This window comes from Musca vetustissima, unplaced genomic scaffold (assembly GCF_032173495.1).
Source record: "Musca vetustissima isolate MV318-11 ecotype Yass unplaced genomic scaffold, APGP_CSIRO_Mvet_v1 utg4342, whole genome shotgun sequence".
Lineage (NCBI taxonomy): Eukaryota > Metazoa > Arthropoda > Insecta > Diptera > Muscidae > Musca > Musca vetustissima.
Window position 1 is genome coordinate 9,797 of NW_026878046.1, and position 9,796 is coordinate 19,592.

The window sequence follows — 9,796 nt, forward strand, 5'->3', positions numbered from 1 at the left end:
CGATGGTTTCAGACTTTTTTCTTTCATAAATACTTTTTTGTGATATGAACATACTTCGCAAAAATTAAATTTGACAAAAAAAATTTAAGTACATAAAATTTTAAATCGTGCTAAATGGAATAAAATCGTCTAAAAAAAATTAAAAATATTCAAATTTCAAACCGTGTACAAAAAGACCGTGTAATAACAGACTTAGGTGTAATTATTTTAATATAAAAAATTGGGTTATATGGGGACTACCCCTAAAAGGGGTTGACTATTAATAATTTTTGGTAGGGAGATTTGTTACCATATACGGCTACAAAATACCAAATTTCAGTGAATTCGGTTGAAAAACACGTTCAAGAACCTCAAAATACCGAAATTTGGGGGTACCTATCAGAAAAAATGGATTTATATTTATAATTTTTAGTAAAGATATTTAGTACCCAATAAGAACCCAATGTACCAAATTTCAGCGAATTTGGTTGAAAACGCGCTCAAGAACCCCAAAATACCGAAAATTTTGGGGGTACCCTTATATAGGGGCTACCCGAAAAAATGAACCTATATTCATAATTTTTTGTGGAGATATTTGGAACCTATTAAGAACTTAAAATACTAAACAGACAATTCGGTGGAAAAATACGATCAAAACCCCCCAAAATACTGAAAATGAGGAGGTTCCGTTATATGGGGGCTACCAGAAAAAGTGGACCTATATTTATAATTTTTTGTGGATACATTTAGTACCCAATAAGAACCCAATGTACCAAATTTCACTGAATTCGGTTGAAAAAGGCGCTCAATAACCCCAAAATATCGAAAATTGGGGGGTACACTTATATGGGAGCTATGCTTAAACGTGGACCGATATACCCCATCTTCGAACTTGACCTGCCTGCAGACAACAGACAACCCTATGCAAAATTTCAACACCCTATCTCAATTCCTTCAGAAGATAGGGTGATTACAACAGACGGACGGACGGGCGGACGGGCGGACATGGCGAGATCGTCTTAGAATTTTACCCTGATCAAGAATATATATATACTTTATAGGGTCGGAAATGAATATTTCGATGAGTTACATACGGAATGACAAAATTAATATACCCTCCATACTATGGTGGAGGGTATAAAATTTTTTTTTTTTTTTTTTTTTTTTTTTGAAAAATTCAATAGAAGAAAGGGGGATGGGTGGATCCCCATAGGAAGGGTTAGCAGAAATATTCCGAACATTTTAAAATTGAACATTTCACTTTTTCCTATAACAATTAGACTGGTTTTTATGCCCTTCACTACACTGTGGTACAGGGTATTATGTCTTTATGCATATGTTTGGAACAGGCAAAAGGAAACGAGATAGACACATGGTTCCTTTTGAGAGTATGCATAGAATCACTTTCTGAGTCGATTTAAGCATGTCCGTCCGTCCGTCCCTGTATTTTTGTGATCCGATTTGGATGAAATTTGACACAGTTCACTTTAGAAAGTCGATTCGGATTTAGATATAGCTCCCATATATAGTTTCGTCCGATTTTAAGTAAATGGTGCATCAAACTCCCAATTATGGACCGATTGAGGCAAAATTTTGCACAGGGTACTGAAATAGGTCCTGATTGATGTTTACGAAGTTTTGTACAAATCGGTTCAGAATTAGATAAAGCTCATATATATAGTATAATATTTGTCCGATTGGCACAACATTATGCACAAATATTTATTTTTTTTAATATTCGGGCCTGTATAGCCCTTAAATATATTTGTCATTAAAAACTACCGCCTGCATTGTCCTTTAAAAAAAATATATTTTTTAAAAAATCTACAACTTTATAATCCCGGAAAAAAATTCTTAAAAATTAATAAATAGTATTTTTTCAAGGACTATACTGGAGGTCCTTGAAAAAATAATATTTATTAATCGGCAACAGTATAATCCTTGAAAAAAATCATCATTTAAAAATCCACGCCTGTATCGTCATTGGAATTTTTTTTATACCCTTCACCACACTGTGGTCTTTGTGCATATGTCTTTGTGCATATGTTTGTAACAGCCAAAAGGAAACGAGATAGACACATGGCCCAAGAACGAACCCTATTAAAATTTGGAAAAATCGGTTCAGATTTAGATATAGCTCCCATATATATTTTCGCCCGATTTAATGTAAATGGTGCACCACAGTCCCTATATATCCTTCGATTTGCACGAAATTTTGCACAGCGCAATGAATTAGTTCTAGAATGATGTGTGTTAAGTTTCCCGAAAATCGGTTTAGATTTAGATATAGCTCCTATATAGATTTTCGCCCGATTTAATGTAAATGGTGCACCAAAGTCTCTATATATTTCTCGATTTCCACGAAATTTGGCACAGCGTAATGAATTAGGCCTAGAATGTTAAGTTTCCTGAAAATCGGTTTAGATTTAGATATAGCTCCCATATATATTTTCGCCCGATTTAATGTAAATGGTTCACCAAAGTCCCTATATATCTCTCGATTTCCACGAAATTTGGCACAGCGTAATGTATTAGTTCTAGAATGATGTGTGTTAAGTTTCCTGAAAATCGGTTCAGATTTAGATATAGCTCCAGTATATATTTTCGCCCGATTTAATGTAAATGGTGCACCACAGTCCCTATATATCCTTCCACGAAATTTCTCACAGCGTACTGAATTAATTCTAGAATGATGTATGTAAAGTTTCCTGAAAATCGGTTCAGATTTAGATATAGCTCCCATATATATATTTTCGTCCGATTTAAGGTATATGGTGTACCAAAGTCCATTAATAGTGTTCGCTTTGCACGACATTTGGCACAGCGTAATGAATTAGGTCTAAAATGATGTGTGTTAAGATTCCTGGAATCGGTTCAGATTTAGATATAGCTTCTATATCTGACCAACTGAGAAATTTAGTATCGGTTGCGGAATGACATATTTATGGTTCCAATTTAAATTTACTGTTCCTTTAAAAATGCGACGTCTGTTAGGATTCATCTGTTGAATATACCCCAAGTGGTGAAGGGTATCATGTAGTCGGCCCCGTCCGACTTTACTACTTTCCTTACTGGTTTTTTTTTCTAAATACATGTCTCTTTAGACCTTAAAAATGTATTCTTTAGAAACTCAGGCCTATGTAGTCCTTGAAAAAAATATTTTTTAAAAATCCACGTCTATCTTGTTCTAGAAAAAATCATTCGTTAATACCCAAGCCTGTTAAGATCTTGAAAACCCATTTTTTTAAAAAATCCAAGCCTTTATAGTCCTTGAAAAATAATGTTTTAAAATCCACGCCAGAAGAGCCCTTGAAAATATACTCTTTAAAAATTAACACCTGTGTATTCCCTAAAATATTTTAATTTTTTAAATGTCCACACTTGTGTAGTCCTTAAAAATTATTCTTCAAAAATCCACGCTTATGTAGTCCTTGAAAAAGTGTTCTTTACAAATCAGGACTAGAAATTGGTTTCAATGAATATTTAAACCATCCACTGCCATAAATAAACAATTACAAATATGTTTAAAAAATCAATTTTAATAAAATTTTATATTGTAAATCTAAGATTTATATCGTTACAACGTTGTATTACATTTAGTACATTTGCTGAAAATCGATTTTAATATTTCCAAATATCATAATAAGGCAGGAAATAATTGATACAATTTCCATACTCAACGATTGTGTTTTCTTGCAAGAATCCGCTTGGCCATCCCCATTATCGTCAAAGGAAGTAAATTTCATAACATTCAATTCTGTATCTTCATGGCCTTTATTTCTATATATTGTTGAGCTGGGTGATTTGAACACCGTACTTCTATTCATCAATGGCATGTCATCAAAGGATTTAAGATTACGAAAATGATCCGCCTGTTGAAATGAAAAATTAAAATAAATAAAAACATCCAAGGTGAATAAAACATTTCACTACACTTGTATTCAGATGTGCGTCGAAGTAACGGGAAATGAAATTTGTGAGGACCTATTTTTAAAATTTTTAGCGAGAATCTATTTTATCCGCTTATCAAATTACCAGAAGTTGGACTTGTAGATGCTACTTGGATTTTCAAAATATTTAAAATAGATCTGGACAAGGGTTACATCCATGCAAAAGTGGCGAAAGTCTTTTCATGTGAGCTATGCGAACATTTATTTTTTTGTTAAATATGGAGCGGAAACCTTATATGGATACCTTTTACATTAAGTCGGACGAAAATATATATGGGAGCTATATCTAAATCTGGACCGATATTCAGGAAACTCAACACACATCATTCTAGACCTAATTCATTACGCTATGCGAAATTTCGTGCAAATCGAAAGATATATAGGGACTTTGGTACACAATTTATCTAAAATCGGACGAAAATATATATCGGAGCTATATCTAAATCTGAACCGATTTTCAGGAAACTTGACACACATCAGTATATATCTAATTCATTACGCTATGCCAAATTTCGTGCAAATCGAAAAATATATAGGGACTTTGGTACAACATTTACTTTAAATCGGACGAACATATATATGGGAGCTATATCTAAAACTGGACCGATTTTCAGGAAACTTAACACACATCAGTCTAGACCTAATTCATTACGCTATGCTAAATTTCGTTCAAATCGAAAGGTATATAAGGACTTTGGGTCACCATTTACATTAAATCGGATGAAGACATATATAGGGGAGCTATATCTAAATCTGGACCGATATTCAGGAAACTCAACACACATCATTCTAGACCTAATTCATTACGCTATGCCAAATTTCGTTCAAATCGAAAGATATATAAGGACTTTGGTACACCATTTACATTAAATCGGATGAAAATATATATGGGAGCTATATCTAAATCTGGACCGATTTTCAGGAAACTTGACACACATCAGTCTAGACCTGATTCATTACGCTATGCCAAATTTCGTTCAAATCGAAAGATATATAAGTACTTTGGTACACCATTTACATTAAATCGGACGAAAATATATATGGGAGCTATATCTAAATCTGGACCGATTTTCAAGAAACTTAACACACATCAGTCTAGACCTAATTTATTACGCTATGCCAAATTTCGTGCAATCGAAAGATATATAGGGACTTTGGTACACCATTTACCTAAAATCGGACGAAAATATATATGGAGCTATATCTAAATCTGAACCGATTTTCAGGAAACTTAACACACATCAGTCTAGACCTAATTCATTACGCTATGCCAAATTTCGTGCAAATCAAAAAATATATAGGGACTTTGGTACAACATTTACTTTAAATCGGACGAACATATATATGGGAGCTATATCTAAAACTGGACCGATTTTCAGGAAACTCAACACACATCATTCTAGACCTAATTCATTACGCTATGCCAGATTTCGTTCCAATCGAAAGATATATAGGGACTTTGGTACACAATTTATCTAAAATCGGACGAAAATATATATGGGAGCTGTATCTAAATCTGGACCGATTTTCAGGAAACTTAACACACATCAGTATATATCTAATTCATTACGCTATGCCAAATTTCGTGCAAATCGAAAAATATATAGGGACTTTGGTACAACATTTACTTTAAATCGGACGAACATATATATGGGAGCTATATCTAAAACTGGACCGATTTTCAGGAAACTTAACACACATCAGTCTAGACCTAATTCATTACGCTATGCTAAATTTCGTTCAAATCGAGAGGTATATAAGGACTTTGGGTCACCATTTACATTAAATCGGATGGAAATATATATGGGAGCTATATCTAAATCTGGACCGATATTCAGGAAACTTAACACACATCACTCTAGACCTAATTCATTACGCTATGCCAAATTTCGTGCAAATCGAAAGATATATAGGGTCTTTGGAACAACATTTACTTTAAATCGGACGAACATATATATGGGAGCTATATCTAAAACTGGACCGATTTTCAGGAAACTTAACACACATCAGTCTAGACCTAATTCATTACGCTATGCTAAATTTCGTTCAAATCGAAAGGTATATAAGGACTTTGGGTCACCATTTACATTAAATCGGATGAAAATATATATGGGAGCTATATCTAAAACTGGACGATTTTCAGGAAACTTAACACACATCAGTCTAGACCTAATTCATTGCGCTATGCCAAATTTCGTGCAAATCAAAAGATATATAGGGACTTTGATACACCATTTACATTAAATCGGACGAAAATATATATGTAAGCTATAACTAAATCTGGACCGATTTTCAGGAAACTTAACACACATCACTCTAGACCTAATTCATTACGCTATGCCAGATTTCGTTCCAATCGAAAGATATATAGGGACTTTGGTACACAATTTATCTAAAATCGGACGAAAATATATATGGGAGCTGTATCTAAATCTGGACCGATTTTCAGGAAACTTAACACACATCAGTATATATCTAATTCATTACGCTATGCCAAATTTCGTGCAAATCGAAAAATATATAGGGACTTTGGTACAACATTTACTTTAAATCGGACGAACATATATATGGGAGCTATATCTAAAACTGGACCGATTTTCAGGAAACTTAACACACATCAGTCTAGACCTAATTCATTACGCTATGCTAAATTTCGTTCAAATCGAAAGGTATATAAGGACTTTGGGTCACCATTTACATTAAATCGGATGAAAATATATATGGGAGCTATATCTAAAACTGGGCCGATTTTCAGGAAACTTAACACACATCAGTCTAGACCTAATTCATTACGCTATGCCAAATTTCGTTCAAATCGAAAGATATATAAGGACTTTGGTACACCATTTACCTTAAATCGGACGAAAATATATATGGGAGCTATATCTAAATCTGGACCGATTCTCAGGAAACTTAACACACATCAGTCTAGACCTAATTCATTGCGCTATGCCAAATTTCGTGCAAATCAAAAGATATATAGGGACTTTGATACACCATTTACATTAAATCGGACGAAAATATATATGTAAGCTATAACTAAATCTGGACCGATTTTCAGGAAACTTAACACACATCACTCTAGACCTAATTCATTACGCTATGCCAGATTTCGTTCCAATCGAAAGATATATAGGGACTTTGGTACACAATTTATCTAAAATCGGACGAAAATATATATGGGAGCTGTATCTAAATCTGGACCGATTTTCAGGAAACTTAACACACATCAGTCTAGACCTAATTTATTACGCTATGCCAAATTTCGTGCAAATCGAAAAATATATAGGGACTTTGGTACAACATTTACATTAAATCGGACGAATATATATATGGAAGCTATACCTAATTCTGGACCGATATTCAGGAAACATAACACACATCAGTCTAGACCTAATTCATTACGCTATGCTAAATTTCGTGCAAATCGAAAGATATATAGGGACTTTGGTACACAATTTATCTAAAATCGGACGAAAATATATATGGGAGCTGTATCTAAATCTGGACCGATTTTCAGGAAACTTGACACACATCAGTCTAGACCTGATTCATTACGCTATGCCAAATTTCGTGCAAATCAAAAGATATATAGGGACTTTGATACACCATTTACATTAAATCGGACGAAAATATATATGTAAGCTATAACTAAATCTGGACCGATTTTCAGGAAACTTAACACACATCACTCTAGACCTAATTCATTACGCTATGCCAGATTTCGTTCCAATCGAAAGATATATAGGGACTTTGGTACACAATTTATCTAAAATCGGACGAAAATATATATGGGAGCTGTATCTAAATCTGGACCGATTTTCAGGAAACTTAACACACATCAGTATATATCTAATTCATTACGCTATGCCAAATTTCGTGCAAATCGAAAAATATATAGGGACTTTGGTACAACATTTACATTAAATCGGACGAATATATATATGGAAGCTATACCTAATTCTGGACCGATATTCAGGAAACATAACACACATCAGTCTAGACCTAATTCATTACGCTATGCGAAATTTCGTGCAAATCGAAAGATATATAGGGACTTTGGGTCACAATTTATCTAAAATCGGACGAAAATATATATGGGAGCTGTATCTAAATCTGGACCGATTTTCAGGAAACTTAACACACATCAGTATATATCTAATTCATTACGCTATGCCAAATTTCGTGCAAATTGAAACATATATAGGGACTTTGGTACAACGTTTACTTTAAATCGGACGAAAATATATATGGGAGCTATATATAAATCTGAATCGATTTTCAGGAAACTTGACATACATCATTCTAGACCTAATTTATTACGCTATATCAAATTTCGTGCAAATCGAAGGATATATATGGACTTTCGGTCACCATTTACATTAAATCGGACGAAAATATATATGGGAGCTATATCTAAATCTGGACCGATTTTCAGGAAACTTAACACACATCAGTCCAGACCTAATTCATTACGCTATGCCAAATTTCGTGCAATCGAAAGATATATAGGGACTTTGGTACACCATTTACCTAAAATCGGACGAAAATATATATGGAGCTATATCTAAATCTGAACCAATTTTTCTCAATTTCAATAAGGTTCGTCCTTGGGCCCTGTACGTTTTGGTGTTTGTGTGTGCTTACCTGTTCCGGGCTAATAATATAAATATTTTTATACTCGATCCATATAACATCTGCACTGCATGCCTCATCATGTGGATATGTCGATTTACCAATGTAAAAATTATACAATTCCGTTCCATAGAATATCTCGTATATCATGGCAGCGTCCGATGCATTTAACAGCAGTACATCGTTTGGATTCTGGACTTTCTTCAAATTGTCAAAAAACACTTTGGTAGCTGAGGTATCGTAAGTCTGAAAGTATATACATATGTCGTATTATTTGCATTTATATTATTGTTAATCCTTAAACGGCATACACATTAAGGCTTCAATGAAATTAAAATCGACTCCTGAATATTCCATGAAAAAAAAAACAAATTACATATGAAAAGTCCTTAAAAAAAATATTATTTAAAAATTTACGCCAGTACAGTCCTTGAAAAAAATTATTCTTTAAAAATCCCAGACTGTATAGTCATTGAAAACATATTCTTTAAAATCTACGCCTGTATAATCCTTGAAAAATATGTATTTAAAAAAAATATGCCTTCATAATCTTTCCAGTTTAGTCCACGCCTGTATTGTCCTTGAAAATTATTATTAAAAACAAGTGAAAAAGCGTTAAGTTCGGCCGGGCCGAACTTTGGATACCCTCCACCATAGATATACTGACAGGTACTAGAAATGAAAGTAAAGGGAACATACCAAAAAGTGGACCTATACCGACATGTCTAAAAACGGATTATGTAATACAAATTCCAGAAATTTTTAATTGATAATTCAAATTCGAAGATGGGGAATATCGGTCCACTCCTTCTGAAACCTCCACACAGGGGCTAGGTCCAAATGCGGCTATAGTTCATTATCGAACCTTACGTTCTAATTTTTATATCGCTATCGTCCGCAGGTGAAATGATTACAATAGATTCTTAGAACCAAACTCAAAACGCGGAACAAATCAGATAACTATTTTAATATTAAAAAGGGAGGTTATATGGGGACTACCCCAAAAAGGGGGCGAATAATAATAATTTTGGTAGAGAGATTTGTTACCATATACGACTACAAAACACCAAATTGCAGCAAATTCGGTTGAAAAACGCGCTCAAGAACCCCAAAATACCGAAATTTGGGGGTACCCTTATATGGGAGCTACCAGAAAAAATTGACTTATATTTATAATTTTTGGTGGAGATATTTGGTACCCAATAAGAACCCAATGTACCAAATTTCAGCGA